This window comes from Hyla sarda, chromosome 1 (genome assembly GCF_029499605.1).
Source record: "Hyla sarda isolate aHylSar1 chromosome 1, aHylSar1.hap1, whole genome shotgun sequence".
NCBI classification, from domain to species: Eukaryota; Metazoa; Chordata; class Amphibia; order Anura; family Hylidae; genus Hyla; species Hyla sarda.
In genome coordinates this window covers 243,887,951-243,911,074 of record NC_079189.1, presented here as the reverse complement: position 1 = coordinate 243,911,074, position 23,124 = coordinate 243,887,951, and the positions used below count along the sequence as shown (strand labels likewise).

General features: G+C 44.8%; 1 protein-coding gene across 2 annotated transcripts in view; it reads left to right on the top strand.

The window, feature by feature from the left end:
- The window catches only part of LOC130367421 (fibrillin-2-like), a 231,953-nt gene that overhangs the window by 146,399 nt on the left and 62,430 nt on the right, over positions 1 to 23,124 (top strand). The window lies entirely within an intron of this gene.

Sequence of the window (23,124 nt, the reverse complement as noted above, 5' to 3'; positions counted from 1 at the left end):
TTGTCCTGACAGCTAGCTATTGGGGATAAAAGAAGCCAGACCATCATTCTAAAAAGGGGTTGTTCAAATGTGAACCCGCCTCTTGATCGAACTGTACCTGTCATTAAAAAAACAAAAAACAAAAACATTTCAAAAGTTTTTGTCGGACAGGAGAAGAGTACAGTAGTGTGCATTACATGTAGCCGGATCTAAGCAATCTTTGTCCCACTACTCTATCATAAGTCTATTGGGTAGTGGAACAAAATGACGAGAACCATGGTGTAATGCACACTATTGCATTCTTTTTCTGGGTATAAAAAGAAGTGAGCCAAAGAAAGAAGCTTTAGAATTAAAGGGGTATTCCAGGCAAAAACATTTTATCCCCTATACAAAGGCCATCACGCCCCTTCCCATAGACATGAATGGAGGGGGCGTGGCATGATGTCACGTCCCCAGTCCCGGAAACTCGGAGGTTTCTGAAACTAGTTACTCAGTCTCTGCATAGCATGCGGGTGCTGCAGGGAGATCGCGGGGGTCCCAACAGCGCCCCCCCCCACCGCGATCGGACATCTTATCCCCTATATGTTTTTGCCCGTAAAACCCCTTTAATGTCAACTAATTGACATTTTTTTAGTAGTTTTCTATGGCTCACTAAATTTAGCTGCAACGAAAATATAATATAATTTTGTCTTTAATATCTCAGTTCTCGATATTGTAGTCACTGTGTCTTGTAATTCCTCCAATATTGCAAGCTGGTTGCCAAAACTCTGATATTCACTTATTTATTCTAATGTGGTTATTATATCTCAATGTCCTCTATCTGACCCTGCTTTAATGTGATAATGTTGCTCGTTGCACTATTGCAATAACTGTGCTGTCTACAAATATTTGACCTCGATCCTCTCAGACTTTGTTGCCTTAGGCCAAGTTTTTGCATGTTCACATTAGTTGCTGCACAAAAATACATTCAGAATGTATTACTGAACCAGATAAAATGTATTTGTGTTTTATGTTTTTCGTAAACGTTCATGCAGTTTAATACACATACTATGGTCGGCAAAATCCTCAGTAAATCTTTCTTTAATATGCTCCTCTCCATTGAATTTAGTTTAATCTTTTAATACGTAAAAAAAATTCTTCTATATCAGAGGTCCCTAACCTTTTGTACCTAACTTTGAGTGATGGTCGGGAGCCACATTTCTAACTCAAAAACAGAAGAGAGAAATATGAAATGTTGAAGGGAAAAAAATCTTGAAATTGCAAATATTTGCCAATAAATATTTCAGCGTGAAATTTTATACTTGTATTTTACCATCCAGATTAGCACGTCATGGTTGGGATGCGTATGTACAGCTCGATTCAGCAGGACTCCTCCCCCAATGCTGTGTCTACAACAGTACTAAAAGTTTATGCCCTGCCCCTCAGCTGTCAGTCAAACAGGGATCAAGAAAAAAATTAAACCTATAACTTAAAGGGGTACTCCGACGCTTAGACATCTTACCCCCTATCCAAAGGATAGGGGATAAGATGCCTGATCGCGGGGGTCCCACCGCTGGGGACCCCCGTGATCTTGCACGCAGCACCCCAGTTAAAATCAGTCCCCGAAGCATGCTGCAATAGAATTTCCAAGCTGAATTTTTTATTTATTTTTTGTGGGATTCCCCTTGGAAATTCTGCAGTGTGAACGAAGCCTTACTTACTGTGGCTGTATCCTTTGTGTAAATTGCTTGTGTATCTTTTTACTATTGTCTTATATATTTTAGTTTAGCGTCACCTCCATTTGGTAGTGAAAGGGTTTCTAGTCTTCACTTTGAAAGAGGGACAATGTGACATTTGGGGAGGGCAGATACAGGGTTGCTTGAGAAAGAGCCAAGGAAAGCTTTCAGTACATATGTATGTAGATTAAACAATGTGTGTTTTTGTAGGGTTTTTATGAACACTGTTGTTAAATTTTCTCTTCCCTCCTTTCCCAACCACAACCCCTACGCAGAGAAAAAGTTGTAATGTGGTTTTGTCATCAGGACGGGTGAGAAAGAAGCCTGTTCATAAGAAGCCCCCATAGAAAGGCATGTGGACACCACCAGCTGACCTGCCTAGTTCCGGCTCTCAGGAAATTGATTAGTCAGTGGTCTGAAGTGTGTCTTTCTCATCTCACTAAGTGTTCTCCCCAAGCTTATGGTAAACCCTGCTGCTGTTTGTTACATTAGCCAAAGCATACGGATCTCCAAAAACCAAAGCATATGCTGAGCTTGATAGGAGGCATTTCACGTAACATGTACGGTCATGAGCAAAGTATCTTACTTATTTTTAAAAGCAAATTGCTACATATTTTTCTGCTACATTGTATTAAATGAAACAATGTAAAGGAAGAAAAGAATAGTTAAGGTTGCACAAGGAAACAATTTTGGGTTAGCTTTGGTGATACACATTCCCTTATGCTGACATCATATCTTGGGGCACAGAAAGGGAAACACTGTTGCACACATGTACATATTCAGACACACTTATAGTTAGGGGGAGGAGTGACATGGGCTTTGTATCATCTAGCTCGAGCCCTGAGGAAGTGTGATAGATCAAATAGGACACACAACTCCCACAGGCACACAAAGTTGTGGTGAACCTAGACTATTAGACATAGGCACGTTGCCCTGTTTGTTGGCACCCTTACACATATGGTTTATATTTACTGCTGCATGTGATGTCAGTGGTCGCTGGTAGTGAGGGTTTCTTTCTTCTTTTTTTGTAATTTTCTAAACCCTTAAGAATGTCTTTGAGCCTGGACTTGTTTTAGGAGACAAAACACGCTCAACAGCTGTGTATATAAAGAGACTGCTGGGCCAAGCAAAACAAGTCACAATAAAGAACAGGACATGGGGTGGTATCACTTACATGTTTCAGAGAGGCTTCTCCACCAATCACGACACTTAGATCCCAGCCTTTACTTTATCCGGCCATTTAAATGCCTACTACTGACATCGAAAATATGGATATGCTCAGTCAAGATATTTTAGACAGTTTTTAGACACTTTTCTACCTTGAATGATAAAGGGTGTGGCTTTGCAGAAATAGGGAATGGTTTCAGTATATTACTATTCAATAATAGGTGGTTTAACCATAGACAAGACAGCCTAAAAATACAATAGAACACGTCAAAAGTTTTAGCAAATTGCACTAACACTTTTAACCCCTTAAGGACACAGCCCATTATGGCCTTAAGGACACAGCCAATTTTATTATTGCATTTTAGTTTTTTCCTCCTCACCTTCTAAAATCATAAAAAAATAATTACTATGTTTAAAATCACTCTATTTTGATGACCTATAACTCTCATTTTCAATATGCGGGATGGTCTGAGGGCAAATTTTTTGCATAGTGATCTGTAGTTTTTAGCGGTACCATTTTTGCCTATGTGTAACTTTTTAATCGCTTTTTATTCATTTATTTTTGAAATGAGATGTGACAAAAAAAGCAGCAATTTTGAGCTTTTTTTTATGTATACGCCATTCTCCGCACGGAATCATTAACATTATATTTTGATAGTTCGGACATTTACACACACGGCGATATCAAATCTGTTTATAAAACTTTTTTATGCTTTCTGAGATAAAATGGGAAAAAGGGGCCATTTTCACGTTTAAAGAAAAATGTTTTTACTTTTTGCTTTTAACTTTTTATGTCCCCATAGGGGACTATTTAGAGCAATCAATAGATTGCAGATACTGAACAGTGCTATGCATAGGCATTGCACTGATCAGTATTATCAGCGCTCTTCTTCTCTGGTCTGCTCGATGTCAGACAAGAGAAGAAGATCCTGTGATGATGGTCGGAGCAGGTGAGGGGACCTCCGGCCGCCATGTTGGTTGATCAGATCTCCGCAGCAGCATCGCCGGTGATCTGATCTTTCATTCAAGCGACCGCATTGCCGCAGATGCCGTGATCTGTATTGATCATGACATCTGAGGGGTTAAGGGTGAACATCAGCACGATCACTGATGTCTGCCATTACCGGCAGGTCCCTGGCTGCTGCCATCCAGGACCTGCCGTGCATGATGCGAGCACCGCTCCGGTGCTCGGGTCATGTACAGGATGTAAATGTATGTCTTGGTGCGTTAAGTACCTGGACACCAGGACGTACATGTACGACCTATGTCATTAAGGGGTTAAAGTACTCATCACTCTGTTGTCATTTCTTCAATTTTTAAAGCATGCTTGTCATACCACAGAAAAAAATTATGCATATATATGTTACTCACTAGGTCATGCAGATTCTTTACATGTCTTTTTATGTGTCTAGCTTCTGTATTTGGCTCACAAATCCCTCCATTCTGTTATTCACTCATTCTGACATCCACTGCTCTGGAAGGGATGTGTCCAAGGCAAGCACTGAGCCCACCCTCACTCATCATTTCCTCCCTGAGTCTGCTTTGCAGTGCTGGGTCTCTATATCCAACCACTACAGGCTCTTCTGTAACCCCTTACTCTCTGTTTTTAGACAGGTGTCTGATAGACAGGACAGTAGTGAGCACAGAGGAGTGCTATTCCCATCCTCATTTACTGGACTTTGTCCCAACCCAAGCTTCAGCTTTGAAAAAGATGATGCTGCAGCCAGACAGGATTATGTTCTGGATGGTATGAGGAACCCTAGTGGCCTTTTTTATGAGCCATGATTTCTATAAAAAGAAGATATTTTTTTCTTATGAAGTATATTAGAAAGGTTAATGTTTTGCCAAGATGTACAACAAATAAAACATTTTTGAATCTGACAGTGCCCATTTAAGATATTTATGATAAATATGATAGAAAATGCATCTCAATTACTTATAAAGTCTCCATTAGGTTTCCTTTTCCTTTCATAATAGTATGCTATTCAGCCCATCAAAAACAAAATTCTAAAGGAATATTGGTGTGACCAAAACCCAAAAATGCTTGCAAATGTATAAAAACTTTATAGGATGAAGTGTAATATCAGACAAGGGGAGCACACAATATATTGCTGCTGTTCCTTGATACAGTTTACCACCCTAAAGCTAGGGCAAGTGTTAAAAACATATATTATTATAAAATCCAATAAACCAGCAGTTATCATTCTATTGGATGGAAAAACATAGTCAGTTCATAGGAAACAATTGGCCAAATCAATCATTTTCAGGCAATCTTTATATCATGTCTAGGGCTAGCTTTACTACACACAGTGGAGGGTAGTACAATAGTACATTACAAATAATGATAAAGAATTAGAATTTTATGAACAGATGTTTAACCATAATATAAACCACTGCATGTCTTGGTGTGTGAACATTAATATATGATGGATCTGTTTATACTGAAATGTATGTGTATATAGTAAATGATAGATTGTATGTAAATGATTATATTGGCTGATATCCTGTGCACATTTGCTGCGCACTAATCCTTTATTACTGTGATACACATGTAAAGTACAATAAAATATAAGACTGAAACCATGGATGTTACGCCGAGCGCTCCGGGTCCCCGCTCCTCCCCGGAGCGCTCGCTACACTTCCCTCACTGCAGCGCCCCGGTCGGTTCCACGGACCCGGGGCGCTGCGTTACCACCTCCGGCCGGGATGCGATTCGCGATGCGGGTAGCGCCCGCTCGCGATGCGCACCCCGGCTCCCGTACCTGACTCGCTCCCCGTCAGTTCTGTCCCGGCGCGCGCGGCCCCGCTCCCTAGGGCGCGCGCGCGCCGGGTCTTTGCGATTTAAAGGGCCACTGCACCGCTGATTGGTGCAGTGGTTCCAATTAGTGTTTACACCTGTGCACTTCCCTATATCACCTCACTTCCCCTTCACTCCCTCGCCGGATCTTGTTGCCCTAGTGCCAGTGAAAGCGTTCCTTGTGTGTTCCTTGCCTGTGATTCCAGACCTTCTGCCGTTGCCCCTGACTACGATCCTTGCTGCCTGCCCCGACCTTCTGCTACGTCCGACCTTGCTTCTGTCTACTCCCTTGTACCGCGCCTATCTTCAGCAGCCAGAGAGGTTGAGCCGTTGCTAGGGGATACGACCTGGTCACTACCGCCGCAGCAAGACCATCCCGCTTTGCGGCGGGCTCTGGTGAAAACCAGTAGTGACTTAGAACCGATCCTCTAGCACGGTCCACGCCAATCCCTCTCTGGCACAGAGGATCCACCACCTGCCAGCCGGCATCGTGACAGTAGATCCGGCCATGGATCCCGCTGAAGTTCCTCTGCCAGTTGTCGCTGACCTCACCACGGTGGTCGCCCAGCAGTCACAACAGATTGCGCAACAAGGCCAACAGCTGTCTCAACTGACTGTTATGCTACAACAGTTACTACCACAGCTCCAGCAATCATCTCCTCCGCCAGCTCCTGTACCTCCTCCGCAGCGAGTGGCCGCTTCTGGAATACGACTATCCTTGCCGGATAAATTTGATGGGGACTCTAAGTTTTGCCGTGGCTTTCTTTCCCAATGTTCATTACACTTGGAGATGATGTCGGACCAGTTCCCCACTGAAAGGTCTAAGGTGGCTTTCGTAGTCAGCCTGCTGTCTGGAAAAGCCCTGGCTTGGGCCACACCGCTCTGGGACCGCAATGACCCCGTCACTGCCTCTGTACACTCCTTCTTCTCGGAAATTCGAAGTGTCTTTGAGGAACCTGCCCGAGCCTCTTCTGCTGAGACTGCCCTGTTGAACCTGGTCCAGGGTAATTCTTCCGTTGGCGAGTATGCCGTACAGTTCCGTACCCTTGCTTCAGAATTATCCTGGAATAATGAGGCACTCTGCGCGACCTTTAAAAAAGGCCTATCCAGCAACATTAAAGATGTTCTGGCCGCACGAGAAATCCCTGCTAACCTACATGAACTCATCCATCTTGCCACTCGCATTGACATGCGTTTTTCCGAACGGCGTCAGGAGCTCCGCCAGGATATGGACTCTGTTCGCACGAGGCGTTTCTTCTCCCCGGCTCCTCTCTCCTCTGGTCCCCTGCAACCTGTTCCTGTGCCTCCCGCCGTGGAGGCTATGCAGGTCGACCGGTCTCGCCTGACACCCCAAGAGAGGACACGACGCCGCATGGAGAATCTCTGCCTGTACTGTGCTAGTACCGAACACTTCCTGAAGGATTGTCCTATCCGTCCTCCCCGCCTGGAAAGACGTCCGCTGACTCCGCACAAAGGTGAGACAGTCCTTGATGTCTACTCTGCTTCTCCACGTCTTACTGTGCCTGTGCGGATGTCTGCCTCTGCCTTCTCCTTCTCTGCTGTGGCCTTCTTGGACTCTGGATCTGCAGGAAATTTTATCTTGGCCTCTCTCGTCAACAGGTTCAACATCCCGGTGACCAGTCTCGCCAGACCCCTCTACATCAATTGTGTAAACAATGAAAGATTGGACTGTACTATACGTTTCCGCACGGAGCCCCTTCTAATGCGCATCGGATCTCATCACGAGAGGATTGAACTGTTGGTCCTCCCCAATTGCACTTCTGAAATCCTTCTTGGACTTCCCTGGCTTCAACTCCATTCCCCAATCCTGGATTGGTCCACTGGGGAGATCAAGAGTTGGGGGCCCTCTTGTTCCAAGGACTGCTTAAAACCGGTTCCCAGTAAACCTTGCCGTGTCCCTGTGCTTCCTCATGTAACCGGTCTCCCTAAGGCCTATATGGACTTTGCGGACGTTTTTTGCAAAAAACAAGCTGAGACTCTACCTCCTCACAGGCCTTATGATTGTCCCATTGACCTCCTCCCGGGCACTACTCCACCCCGGGGCAGAATCTATCCTCTGTCCGTCCCAGAGACTCTTGCCATGTCTGAATACGTCCAAGAAAATTTAAAAAAGGGCTTTATCCGTAAATCCTCCTCTCCTGCCGGAGCCGGATTTTTCTTTGTGTCCAAAAAAGATGGCTCTCTACGTCCTTGCATTGACTACCGCGGTCTTAATAAAATCACGGTTAAGAACCGCTACCCCCTACCCCTCATCTCTGAACTCTTTGATCGTCTCCAAGGTGCCCATATTTTTACCAAACTGGACTTAAGAGGTGCTTATAATCTCATCCGCATCAGAGAGGGGGATGAATGGAAAACGGCATTTAACACCAGAGATGGACACTTTGAGTATCTGGTCATGCCCTTTGGTCTATGCAACGCCCCTGCCGTCTTCCAAGACTTTGTTAATGAAATTTTTCGTGATCTCCTATACTCCTGTGTTGTTGTATATCTGGACGATATCCTGATTTTTTCTGCCAATCTTGAAGAACACCGCCAGCATGTCCGTATGGTTCTTCAGAGACTTCGTGATAATCAACTCTATGCCAAAATAGAGAAATGTCTGTTTGAATGCCAATCTCTTCCTTTTCTAGGATACTTGGTCTCTGGCCAGGGACTACAAATGGACCCAGATAAACTCTCTGCCGTCTTAGATTGGCCACGCCCCTCCGGACTCCGTGCCATCCAACGTTTTTTGGGGTTCGCCAATTATTACAGGCAATTTATTCCACATTTTTCTACCATTGTGGCTCCTATTGTGGCTTTAACAAAAAAAAATGCCGATCCCAAGTCTTGGCCTCCTCAAGCAGAAGACGCCTTTAAACGACTCAAGTCTGCCTTTTCTTCGGCTCCCGTGCTCTCCAGACCTGACCCATCTAAACCCTTCCTATTGGAGGTTGATGCCTCCTCAGTGGGAGCTGGAGCTGTCCTTCTACAAAAAAACTCTTCCGGGCATGCTGTTACTTGTGGTTTTTTTTCCAGGACCTTCTCTCCGGCGGAGAGGAACTACTCCATCGGGGATCGAGAGCTTCTAGCCATTAAATTAGCACTTGAGGAATGGAGGCATCTGCTGGAGGGATCAAGATTTCCAGTTATTATTTACACCGATCACAAGAACCTCTCCTACCTCCAGTCTGCCCAACGGCTGAATCCTCGTCAGGCCAGGTGGTCTCTGTTCTTTGCCCGATTTAATTTTGAAATTCACTTTCGGCCTGCTGATAAGAACATTAGGGCCGATGCTCTCTCTCGTTCCTCAGATGCCTCTGAAATTGAACTCTCTCCTCAACACATCATTCCTCCTGACTGCCTGATTTCCACTTCTCCAGCCTCCATCAGACAAACTCCTCCAGGAAAGACCTTTGTTTCTCCACGCCAACGCCTTGGGATCCTCAAATGGGGTCACTCCTCCCATCTCGCAGGTCATGCGGGCATTAAGAAATCTGTGCAACTCATCTCTCGCTTCTATTGGTGGCCGACTCTAGAGACTGATGTGGTGGACTTTGTGCGAGCCTGCACTATCTGTGCCCGGGATAAGACTCCTCGCCAGAAGCCCGCTGGTTTTCTTCATCCTCTACCTGTCCCCGAACAACCTTGGTCTCTGATTGGTATGGATTTTATTACTGACTTACCCCCATCCCATGGCAACACTGTTATTTGGGTGGTCGTTGATCGATTCTCCAAAATGGCACATTTCATCCCTCTTCCTGGTCTTCCTTCAGCGCCTCAGTTGGCTAAACAATTTTTTGTACACATTTTTCGTCTTCACGGGTTGCCTACACAGATCGTCTCGGATAGAGGCGTCCAATTTGTGTCTAAATTCTGGAGGGCTCTCTGTAAACAACTCAAGATTAAATTAAATTTTTCTTCTGCATACCATCCTCAATCCAATGGACAAGTAGAGAGAATTAACCAGATCTTGGGTGACTATTTACGACATTTTGTTTCCTCCCGCCAGGATGACTGGGCAGATCTTCTACCTTGGGCCGAATTCTCGTATAATTTCAGAATCTCTGAATCTTCCTCCAAATCTCCGTTTTTCGTGGTGTACGGCCGTCACCCTCTTCCCCCCCTCCCTACCCCCTTGCCCTCTGGTCTGCCCGCTGTGGATGAAATTTCTCGTGATCTTTCCACCATATGGAAAGAGACCCAAAATTCTCTCTTACAGGCTTCTTCTCGCATGAAGAGATTCGCAGATAAGAAAAGAAGAGCTCCTCCCATTTTTTCCCCTGGAGACAAGGTATGGCTCTCCGCTAAATATGTCCGTTTCCGTGTCCCGAGCTATAAGTTGGGACCACGCTATCTTGGTCCTTTTAAAGTTTTGTCTCAAATTAATCCTGTCTCTTACAAACTTCTTCTTCCTCCTTCTCTTCGTATCCCTAATGCCTTTCACGTCTCTCTTCTTAAACCTCTCATCCTCAACCGTTTTTCTCCTAAATCTGTTCCTCCCACTCCTGTTTCCGGCTCCTCGGACATCTTCTCTGTCAAAGAAATCTTGGCCTCTAAAAAAGTCAGAGGAAAAACTTTTTTTTTAGTGGATTGGGAGGGTTGTGGTCCAGAAGAGAGGTCCTGGGAACCTGAGGACAATATCCTGGACAAAAGTCTGATCCTCAGGTTCTCAGGCCCCAAGAAGAGGGGGAGACCCAAGGGGGGGGGTACTGTTACGCCGAGCGCTCCGGGTCCCCGCTCCTCCCCGGAGCGCTCGCTACACTTCCCTCACTGCAGCGCCCCGGTCGGTTCCACGGACCCGGGGCGCTGCGTTACCACCTCCGGCCGGGATGCGATTCGCGATGCGGGTAGCGCCCGCTCGCGATGCGCACCCCGGCTCCCGTACCTGACTCGCTCCCCGTCAGTTCTGTCCCGGCGCGCGCGGCCCCGCTCCCTAGGGCGCGCGCGCGCCGGGTCTTTGCGATTTAAAGGGCCACTGCACCGCTGATTGGTGCAGTGGTTCCAATTAGTGTTTACACCTGTGCACTTCCCTATATCACCTCACTTCCCCTTCACTCCCTCGCCGGATCTTGTTGCCCTAGTGCCAGTGAAAGCGTTCCTTGTGTGTTCCTTGCCTGTGATTCCAGACCTTCTGCCGTTGCCCCTGACTACGATCCTTGCTGCCTGCCCCGACCTTCTGCTACGTCCGACCTTGCTTCTGTCTACTCCCTTGTACCGCGCCTATCTTCAGCAGCCAGAGAGGTTGAGCCGTTGCTAGGGGATACGACCTGGTCACTACCGCCGCAGCAAGACCATCCCGCTTTGCGGCGGGCTCTGGTGAAAACCAGTAGTGACTTAGAACCGATCCTCTAGCACGGTCCACGCCAATCCCTCTCTGGCACAGAGGATCCACCACCTGCCAGCCGGCATCGTGACAATGGATATATCTTGTACATATTGTATCACTTTTGACATTTACTATAAACAAGCATAGTACTAATAGAATTCAACAATCGACTTGTTTATCAGTATAGGCTCACATAAACGCTCACTAGTTTATATCTGGAGCTTATGCAACTCCTGTTCCACATCATAGTAAAGTGTCACTAAAATAAAACACAAATGGCCTTTTATAAGGAAGTCATTAACAACATTGACAAATGTATTTCTGTGCATACTGTTCCCATACTTACAAAACTAAACACTCAACTCATAGGTTACCATAATTTCATTGAAATGATAGCATGATGGCCCCATATGGGTAGTCAATTCTTCAAGAAAACAAGCATAACATTTTTCTCAGGACATAGTCCTTCTAAGTTTAACACTGAATCAGTCCACCACATTGGCATTACCTTATTTGAGCACATAGAAGACCAGTAGTGACCTGGAAGTTGTTATAATAACAATAAGTACCATCAATAATTCTCCAATCTAGAACCATCATACATTTATTGGCTTCTTACACATGTTGTTAGTGTATTTATGGAATTACCTGTATTCTTTTGTTCACTACAAAATTAACCATAGTAGAACCGTTCCACTACAAAATTAACCATAGTAGAACCGTTCCACTACAAAATTATCCATAGTAGAACCGTTCCACTACAAAATTAACCATAGTAGAACCGCCTCTAAATTAGACTGTGCTGTCAAAGTATAGCCAAAGGTGCCCATAATAATTTCAATAAAACAGACAATTTCAACCTAAACAATCATTGGTTGGGTGAAATTTATCAATGAACGATTGTTATAGCCAACCAGCGACAGACTGTCATCACCTAGAAAGACGTTAATCATGTTGGAAATTTTTGGCCTATAGTGGTATAAAAGATCTTTTGTTTCGATGTATTTCATCCATGAACAACATTTCAAGAACGAATGTTCTCAGAACATTCCCAGAAAACTGTTTTGTCAGTGATCATGTATGGTCATCTTGAACAAATTTAAAGTGTACCTGTCAGATCCAACAAAAAAAAAGTTTAAAAAGTTAATAGGTTACTCAGTACCTAATCCTGACCATGTACAATTTTTATGCCTGTCACCTATATTTATTATTAAAAAAATCCCTCTTTTCATTAGCTCACAGTGTTAGAAATCCTCTCAGAAGAAGGGGGCATGCCCCTCCTTGTGGAGGTGTGTCTGCTCAACCAGCCTTGTCCATCAGTCATCTCTTGTCCATGACTCATGGACAAGCCTGATGCAGCTGAAGGACTGGTTAGTTATTAAATACTGGTTATTAAATATTCAATTGTTTTTTTAAACAACCATATTACAAGAAATCTTTAATTTTCATCAGTAACAAGATATAAAAAGTTTTTGGATCTGACAGTGCCCATTTAATAGACAGCAAGGATTAAAATATGTACAGCTGCATTGGCAAAATAAACATTCATGAGATGATCTTCAGCTTCAACCAAAAACTTTTATCTTATGTGTCCTTTATAGAGTCAGCAGAAAATATGCTAAAATAATAAGTATGTTTACATTTTAAGGGGTGATCCAGGGGAAATTTTTTACAGGCAATTGTGCTCAGCTAGCTGTCAAATAGAATAAAACCATATACTTACACTTTTTTGCTGTCACTACCACTATTCTGAAGAAGCCTGGTCATCACTTCTGGAGTGGAAGTTGGCATGTAAATGTGCCGACCACAGAAATACAGTACAGGCATACCCCTTAAAAAAAGGGTCCCATGTAGCGGATACACTGCGTATTTTGCTGCGTATTTGCTGCTGTGTATTTTCTTACCCATTAACCCCTTAACGACGCAGGACGTATATTTACGTCCTGCGCCGGCTCCCGCGATATGAAGCGGGATCGCGCCGCGATCCCGCATCATATCGCGTGGGTCCCGGCGCTAATCAACGGCCGGGACCCGCGGCTAATACCACACATCGCCGATCGCGGCGATGTGCGGTATTAACCCTTTAGAAGCGGCGGTCAAAGCTGACCGCCGCTTCTAAAGTGAAACTGAAAGTATCCCGGCTGCTCAGTCGGGCTGTTCGGGACCGCTGCGGTGAAATCGCGGCGTCCCGAACAGCTGATCGGACACCGGGAGGGCTCTTACCTGCCTCCTCGGTGTCCGATCGACGAATGACTGCTCCGTGCCTGAGATCCAGGCAGGAGCAGTCAAGCGCCGATAATGCTGATCACAGGCGTGTTAATGCACGCCAGTGATCAGCATAGGAGATCAGTGTGTGCAGTGTTATAGGTCCCTATGGGACCTATAACACTGCAAAAAAAAAGTAAAAAAAAAGTGTTAATAAAGGTCATTTAACCCCTTCCCTAATAAAAGATTGAATCACCCCCCTTTTCCCATAAATAAAATAAAACAGTGTAAAAAAAATAAAAAATAAACATATGTGGTATCGCCGCGTGCGTAAATGTCCGAACTATAAAAATATATCATTAATTAAGCCGCACGGTCAATGGCGTACGCGCAAAAAAATTCCAAAGTCCAAAAAAGCGTATTTTGGTAACTTTTTATAACATTAAAAAATGAATAAAAAGTGATCAAAAAGTCATATCAAAACAAAAATCATACCGTTAAAAACTTCAGATCACGGCGCAAAAAATGAGTCCTCATACCGCCCCGTACGTTGAAAAATAAAAAAGTTATAGGGGTCAGAAGATGACATTTTTAAACGTAAAAATTTTCCTGCATGTAGTTATGATTTTTTCCAGAAGTGCGACAAAATCAAACCTATATAAGTAGGGTATCATTTTAACCGTATGGACCTACAGAATAATGATAAGGTGTAATTTTTACCGAAATATGCACTGCGTAGAAACGGAAGCCCCCAAAAGTTACAAAATGGCGTTTTTTTTTCGATTTTGTCGCACAATGATTTTTTTTTCCGTTTCGCCGTGCATTTTTGGGTAAAATGACTAATGTCACTGCAAAGTAGAATTGGCGACGCAAAAAATAAGCCATAATATGGATTTTTAGGTGGAAAATTGAAAGGGTTATGATTTTTAAAAGGTAAGGAGGAAAAAACGAAAGTGCAAAAACGGAAAAACCCTGAGTCCTTAAGGGGTTAAAGGCAATGGTAGCAAATTCAGCTGCAGAAAATATTAAACAAAATACACAGCATATATCCTACCTAAAAAAGTGAATTTATCTACGAGCTTGGAATTAGTAATTATTATTTATTGGTGCTTAAGTACTGGGTCTTTCCTTGGACTTGGGCAAGATCTATCAAAAGTTGAAGGTCCTTAAAGAAATGTTTTCATCCAGCGCCAAACATAATCCTTACACAGAAATCCACTACCAGCAGCCCTGTGCATTATTATACATGATGCCAATCTGATGAAGGAGTAATACCCTCCGAAACGCGTTATTGGATGAAATAACCTTTGTACTACATATAATTGGTCGTGAGAAACGCCTTTTTGGGTAAATTTTTTCTGGTTTCCTGTCTACATGTTTATGGGAGAAGACTCCTTCCCCTCCCATCTGGACCTCGGGCTTGCAGCTTGCCATCACCACCTACGCTTGAGTAACCCCAAGGGGTTTATTTGCCTGCTTCTTCTATTATCTGGTGAGCGACCACCCTATAGAGTCCACGCCCCCAGTGTACTGCCTTGGACTGCTGGTGTCAAGGATAATACACGAGGCGCTGTCCTCTGTCTCCCCGTTTTTCTCTTTTTCCATATACATTATTATACACAGGGCCGGCCTTAGGTGTTCAGGCGCCCTGTGCAAGCTAACCTTGTGGTGCCCCCCTCCTTGGCCTACTCCCAATATTATTTTAAGGATAAGTTACAGATCGCGGGGGGTCCAAGCATTGGGCCCCCCGCTATCTCCTGCACGGGGTCCCGGCAGTCGGCTGGAAGGGGGGCATTCCATACGGAGCGCCGTCCGACACCGCCCTCCATGTACCCCATAGAGATACATGGAGAGGGTGTGCCCACCGCGGCTACCTGCGGGGTACAGATGCCAGCTTCCAGCAAACTGCCAGGGCCTGTGCAGGAGATCGGGGGGGGGGGGGATTAGGGGGTACTGCTGACCCCCACCGATCACCTTGGTTGAAGTGTTTCTCCAGCTGTTGGAAAGGTAAAACCCCCATCATGTCTGGAGAGCCTCAGGCATTATGCGAGTTGTGGTTTTGTAACAGCTGGAGAGACACAGATTGGACACACTTTTACCCATCATCACTGCAGAACTTACAAGTGACTACAGCTCTGATGGGACAGTCAGGAGAATATACAATGATATCAGTGACCTGAGTGACGTCTTCTGACTTGAGTGATATCTTCTCTGTTATCTTTTCTTCTTCATCTGGTCCAGAGACCAGGTGTTCCTCCAGCTCCATCTTCTCTGCAGAGTCTGACATCCAGACATCATTGGCTCCTCACTGTCAGCAGATCCTCATCCTCTGCATGAAGACAGTAATCATTATAACCTTGCCAGAAAGTGTACCCTAAATAATATACTGCCCCACACTGTACCCTGAATATAGTACTGTCCCACACTGTACCCTGAATATAATCCTGCCACACACTGTACCCTGAAAATAATACTGCTATACACTGTACTCACTAAATGTAATACTCCCCCACACTGTACCCTAAATAAAACACTGCCACACACTGTACCCTAAATAAAATACTGCCCCACAATGTACCCTGAATATAATACTGCTATACACTGTACCCACTGAATATAATCCTGCTATTCACTGTACCCACTGAATATAATCCTGCCACACACTGTACCCTGAATTTTAATACTGCTATACACTGTACCGACCGAATATAATACTGCCATACACTGTACCCACTGAATATAATCCTGAAATACACTGTACCCACTGAATATAATCCTGCCACACACTGTACCCTGAATATAATAATGCTATACACTGTACCCACTGAATATAATACCGCTATACACTGTACCCTAAAGAAAATATTGACCCACACTGAACCCTGAATATAATACTGCTATACACTGTACCCACTAAATATAATCCTGCAACACACTGTACCCTGAATATAATTCTGACATACATGCATACACATCGTATATACATATACACCCCCTCTTATCCTCTGTGTCCTCATCACCCCCCAAACCCCTCCTCATCACTACTATGACCCCCTCTCCTCATCACCCCCATAACCCCCCCTGCATCTCTCATCCCCTCCATAACCCTGGACCTCTCATCATCCCCATAACCCCCCTGCACCTCTCATTACCCCCTGCACCTCTTATCACCCCCATACCCCCCCTGCACCTCATCACCTCCATAACCCCCCCTCTCCTCATCACCCCCATAACCCCCTGCACCTCTCATCACCTCCATAACCCTCCTGCACCTCTGCACCTCTCATCACCCCCCTGCACCTCTCATCACCCCCATAACCCCCTGCACCTTTCATTATCCCCCCTGCACCTCATCACCTCCATAACCTCCCTGCACCTCTCATCACCCCCCCCCCCACACCTCTCATCCCCCCCATAAACCCCCATAACCCCCCTGCACCTTTCATTACCCCCCCTGCACCTCATCACCTCCATAACCCTCCTGCACCTCATCACCTCCATAACCCCCTGCACCTCTCATCACCCCCCCTGCACATCTCATCAACCCCATAACCCCCCCTGCACCTCTCATCACCCCCCTGCACCTCTCATCACCCCCTGCACCTCTCATCACCCCCCTGCACCTCTCATCACCCCCCCTGCACCTCTCATCACCCCCATAAACCCCTGCACCTTTCATTACCCCCCCTGCACCTCATCACCTCCATAACCCCCCTGCACCTCATCACCTCCATAACCCCCCTGCACCTCTCATCACCCCCCTGCACCTCTCATCACCCCCCCCCCCTGCACCTCTCATCACCCCCCCTGCACCTCTCATCACCCCCCCTGCACCTCTCATCACCCCCCCCTTGCACCTCTCATCACCCCCTCCCCTCCATCCTGCACCTCCAATCAACCCCATAACTCTCCCCCCCCCCCCCCCCCCTGCACCTCTCTGATTGGAGTAGACGTGCGTGCCTGCGCAGGGCACATGACGCCTCTACTCCAATCAGCCCTTGGCCTTTCCGCCCCAGCAATGATTCTTAAGAGGCCCGCGCACTAGAAAAAGGTAAATTAATAGAAATGTGCGGGCCCACTATGACTATGAGGCCCAGTCATAGTCCTTGCGGGCACCCAGCGCCAGCGGTCAGTGAGTGACAGTTGCAGTCACTCACTGACAAGCCAGTTTAAAAAAAAAAAAAAAACACAGCTCGCACACCCCAAAGGCCGGCCCTGATTATACATTGACCAACGACATCCACCCGACTACTGATGATCAGGCTCATTTATAACCAATGTGTTTCTTACGTCCAAATACCTGCTGAAATGTCTGTGCTCGTGGAAAAATTTTAGAAAGATCAGCAACAGATGATTGTATTCCTGAATGCTGATTGATCTGCCCCTACATAATGTAAATAGCCCCCGGTGTATTTATTTTACACTCTAGAACAAAGAACTAATTGCTCTTATGTCATCCGGGGCTCAAATAACTCCAGCACTGATTTCCATCAATAAAAAGCCCCACTTACTTCATAGTGGTCTTTTAAGTTGTCAAGAGTGTTTGGACATATGGAGACACCATTATTATACATATAGAAAGTAGAGACAGGAACATAAATTACAGTATATTCTGTCATGCAGTTAGCACTGTTTTCATTGCCATAGTCCATTTCAAATTCCTTGTAATTCTGTAAAAACAAGCATAATGCTTCTCTGTTGACGTAACAAGGAAAATGTGCACACAAACCCATAGTTGTTCTTCCCAACCTTGAAGAAATGTAAAATTAATATAGTTACCTATAAGTTTTATCTGCTTTATGTGTTTATTCTCACAGACCAGGTCGCCTATGAAAAAGGGGATAAAGCCAAAAGACCAAGCAAGGTCACACACTGGGGCTGATTTACTGAGGCTCCTGACCTAGAATTGTTTTCTCAAATGCTCCAGAATTGTGGCACACAGCAAATAACACACATGTATTAAAGTGTATATGTCACATCATATATACAGTAGTTATTATTTTGGCCACACAGTGTATAGGCCAGGCATACCTTTCCTGGTAGAATTGCTTGCTTTATTTCCATTAAAAAAAAAATTTTATTTTGTCCCGGGTTATCAGTAATACAGAGACCAGGGTGCACTACCGTGTTTCTCCGAAAATAAGACCGGGCCTTATATTAATTTTAGTCACCAAAAACACACTAGGGCTTATTTTCAGGGTAGGGCTTATACCGTATGTACATTGAACAACATTTAATGGTATTTACTCCCCCCATCATTATCATGTGATGGGCGCAGCTCTGCCCCTCAACATCCCCCCCCCCCCGCCGGTTTATCAGCCCAGCGCTGCACCTTACATCGGGGGACTAATCGTATGTCACCCGCGAGCGCTGCTTCTCTCCCCTCCTGCCAAATAATTATCAGCCGCTGCGCTGTACTTTGTATTCCTTTGCCCAGGCTGCAAATATAAAAAAAAAAAAAACTTTAACTTACCTTCATCCTCCGTTCCCGCGTTGCTAAGGAACCGGCCTCATGGTCCCTCCGCTGTTCTTGCTGCGGTCCTGGGGATGGGAACGTCACAGAGCCTTCAGCCTATCACTGGCCACAGCGATGACCTGCCTCGGCCGATGATAGGCTGAGCCGACTGTCATTTAAGGAGCCGGCCGACTCCTTACATGACAATGCGCTCAGCCTATCATCGGCAGAGGCGGGTCATCGCTGCGGCCGGTGATAGGCTGAAAGCTCTGAGATATCACAACACCAGGAAGCAGCAAGAGCAGTGGAGAACAGTGAGTCCGGTTCCTTAGCAACGGGGGAAAGGAGGACGAAGGTAAGTTGAAGTTCGTTTTTTAATATTTGCAGCCCGGGCATTGCCTAGGTCAGTGGTCTTCAACCTGCGGACCTCCAGATGTTGCAAAACTACAACTCCCAGCATGCCCGGACAGCCGTTGGCTGTCTGGGCATGCTGGGAGTTGTAGTTTTGCAACATCTGGAGGTCAGCAGGTTGAAGACCACAGGCCTTGGTCTTATTTTCGGGGTAGAGCTTATATTGCATCCCACCCCGATAATACAGCTAGGGCTTATTTTCGGGGTAGGGTGTATTTTCGGGGAAACAGGGTATGCTCCAGAGCTGCAATATATGACTTCTGTAGACTGGCGAAACCAGTGGGCATTTTGTGGGGGTGGTTTCCTAGGTGCACAGTTTACGCACAGATGTATGTAGTGTGACTTTTACAAAAGTCCACTCCAGCCATGACTAGGCACAGGCAGCCGCATTTGCCTGACCTACATGTACACTACATGTACATTAATGCCTACAAGCTGCTCCAGGTTTACAAAAGTGTGCCACCGAGGCAAAAAAATAAAACAAAAGTCACATATTACCCCGTTAGAGCACAAGTTAAACTATCTTAAAGGGGTACTCCCGAGGAAAACTTTTTTTTTTAAATCAACTGGTGCCAGAAAGTTAAACAGATTTGTAAATCACTTCTATTAAAAAATCCTTCCAGTACTTTTTAGGGGCTGTACCATTTCATGAACTGACCAGAGCAGGAAAAAATCCCCATAGCAAACATATGCTGCTCTGGACAGTTCCTAAAATGGACAGCAGAGGTCAGCAGAGAGCATTGTGTTCATGACATCAGAGGAAATGCATTTCTTTTTTTTTTATTTCTCTTTAGTATACAGCCCCTAAAAAGTACTGGAAGGATTAAGATTTTTTAATAGAAGTGATTTACAAATCTGTTTAACTTTCTGGCGCCAGTTGATTTAAAAAAAAAAGTTTTCCACAGGAGTACCCCTTTAAACTACAGTCTTAAAAGACACCAGTTTTATCAATCAACTTAAGTGACTTTGAAAAATTGGTGAACTTTAGGACTGTCTAAGTTTGGACTTAGCATTAGTCTGAAAAGTAGACAATTTCAGTAATTCTGGGACATTGATTTTATACTCTTTGTTTCCTTCTCCAGGCAGATATCAGTAGTCTCCTAGTACTTGTTTTCTTCATACCCCTGTCCTTAGAATGCAAGCTTCAACATTTTAGTCAACAGACTAAAACTAGACTTAAAGGGGTACTCCGGTGGAAAACTTTTTTTTTTTAATCAACTGGTACAAGAAAGTTAAACAGATTTGTAAACCACAAGGCCAGCTACTGCTGTCCCAGCCCCTGTCTCTCAGCACACCACCATGCTCTGAGTGTCCACTTGAAAAGGGAGGGACTGCAGTACCAGCAACTTGGATAGGAGCACATTCAGCTTCTGTGCGGTTGGATAAGTGGGTGCATAAACCTAGAAGTGGCTGAAGTGAAAAAGCTTGTACTTGTATCTTAAAATCTAGCTGGCGGTCCTCCGCCAGGAGTGCTACCACCTGTTCCAGCCCCTGCCTCTCAGTTATGGTTAATTGTTATCACTCCAACCTGCTTTGTTGTATTTTTGTGGTAATTCCACAGGTAATATATGATGTTGACGACCATAGGGCCTCAGTCTTAAAAAGATTACATTGATTTTTTAAAGATTTTTTAATAATTTAAGATTTTGATTAGATTCACAAGTTTAATGTCCCAGGTGCTCTAAGTGTTTACTATGAACTAATAATGTATGACCACAAAACCCAAAATAACAAGGAGTCACATGGCAGCACAATGACAGAGCCTAGAGGGGCAGCAGCCCAATGAGACCATAGGGCCTCACAATAGAAAAGATTAAAGATATTTTGTAAAATTTTAATTGAAGATTTTAGATAGATTAAAATTTTAAAAGTTTAATTTAAAGTGCCAACAGCATGAGGAGACCATATGGTGGCACAATGACACAGCCTGGAGGTGGCAGCAGCATGAGGAGACCATAATGTGGCAGAATGACACAGCCTGGAATTGGTGGCAGCAAGAGGAGACGATATAGTGGCAGAACGACCCAGCCTGGAGGTGGCAATAGCCTGACAAGACCATAGGGCCTCATGATTGAAAAGATTAAAGATATTTTTTTAAATTTAAATTGAAGATTTCAAATAGATTAACATAAAAATGTTTAATTAATGTGCCAGCAGCATGAGGAGACCACATGGCCATGGTGCGTCCCTATCTTCATCACCCTGTATCTCCACAGCCTGCTCCTGCTCCTCCCCTCCTGTCAGATGACTATAAAAACCACCCATTTCACAAAACCTTGCCTGAGCTCCACTGTCCCCCTTCCCCTCCTCCTCCAGTTCAACCCCCACAGGGCTCATGTGGCCTCGAGATGTAGGCGCCACGTCTCCAGTGCTCTGACCAGCCATCGCTTCCAACACGGATATGAAGCAGTGGAATGATGTCGTTCATCCCGTAATCCTGGCGACTAACTAATAATGTGGCTTCCTCAAAGGGCCTGAGCAAACGGCAGGTGTCACGTATGAGCTGCCACTGGTTGACACTGAAGTTACACGGGGGAGTCCCCCTATCCTCAACCAGTATTAGGCACTAATAGCAGGTGATTATGGCTTTTAGTGCTCTGCTCACCCTAACTGGCTGGCTATTTTAGCTTTTCAGTTGCACAAGTTACACAGCACACAGTCACTGTGTACTACACCCAAAATTGCACTCTCAATCTCTCTCCCTTCCCTATCAGTGCTTCTAGGCTGGATTTGGGCTTGAGGTGAATCGCTGCTGTAATACACCCACAATTGCACTTTCTCAATCTCTCTCCCTTCCCTATCAGTGCTTCTAGGCTGGATTTGGGCTTGAGGTGAATCGTTGCTGTAAAAATGCTTTTCTGTGCAACACACACTGCTCTCTGTCCCTTTCTCTTTGCAATAGAACGCTCATGTGACTGGCCGCAAGATGACTGCCGATTATTTAGGGCTGTGACATCACAGGGGTGACTGGCTGCTTATAGGCTGCATGCTACATGTGATTCAGGGTCATCCTGCCTACCCGCCTTGCCGCCTTGCCAGCGTTCCTTACCCATGTCCTGACATGTGGAGCCACCATCTTAGATGCTTTGTAGCCTGGACCGCACTAAATGGAGTTTAATGAAGCGTTTTGTGCAATCAAATCGTGGCGATATTGGCATTCGTTGTGAAGCAAATTTTTCCAGAAATTCGAAACGAATATCAGAATCATCAGATTCGATTCGCTCATGCCTAATTCTGATGCCATATTGGGGTTACAGAGGAATTTTTCCTCTGTCATTGGACAATTGACATTAGCCTCATGGGAGGAAATTTGCTTTTCTCTGGAGTAACGCAGTGGGGTTTTAGGTTGAACTCGATGGACTAGTTTTTTGGTTTTTTTTCAACCTTACTAGCTTTGTAACTATGTAATATGTAAGACCTAATCTTTTAGTTCGTATTCAATGTTCAAACCTTAATACCACAAGTAATAACAGCTGAAGAGCTTTTTATTTCAGGAGTATATAATAATTTTGCTTTATTAAAGCATTTGTCTAGAATTCGTATTACACTTTAACTAAACCTGTTGGATTTTATTCGACTCGAGTATACAGTAGATTTAGTTGACTAAAATCTTCTGACAGGCGACTAAAACTAGAACTAGCCTAAAACTAAAACAATTCAGATGACTAAAATATGACAAAAAGTTTTCTTGACATTTATCTTCAGAATGATTACTTGTGTGTAACAGGATATTGGCCTATACAAAATAGGTCTATGCTCATAAGTAGCTTTACCTAAATTTGTTAGAATGTAATTCTGGTATAGACACCATGCTCTAGCTGGTGGGGCCCCATCTCTAGACGTTTGAGAAAGGTAGAGTTTTCCAGTGGACCATTCCCAAAGATTGTCCTGGGAATATTCTAAGACAATCAGACAATCACGAGTCAGTGACAGAATGTGCTATCAATCTTCTGGAGGCCACTTCTTCATGCATTCCTGATGACATTTTAGTGTTAAAATACTTGAAGAATCCCAGATGTTTAATCCAGTGTATGCCATAGCAGCCTGGACACGGTCACAGATT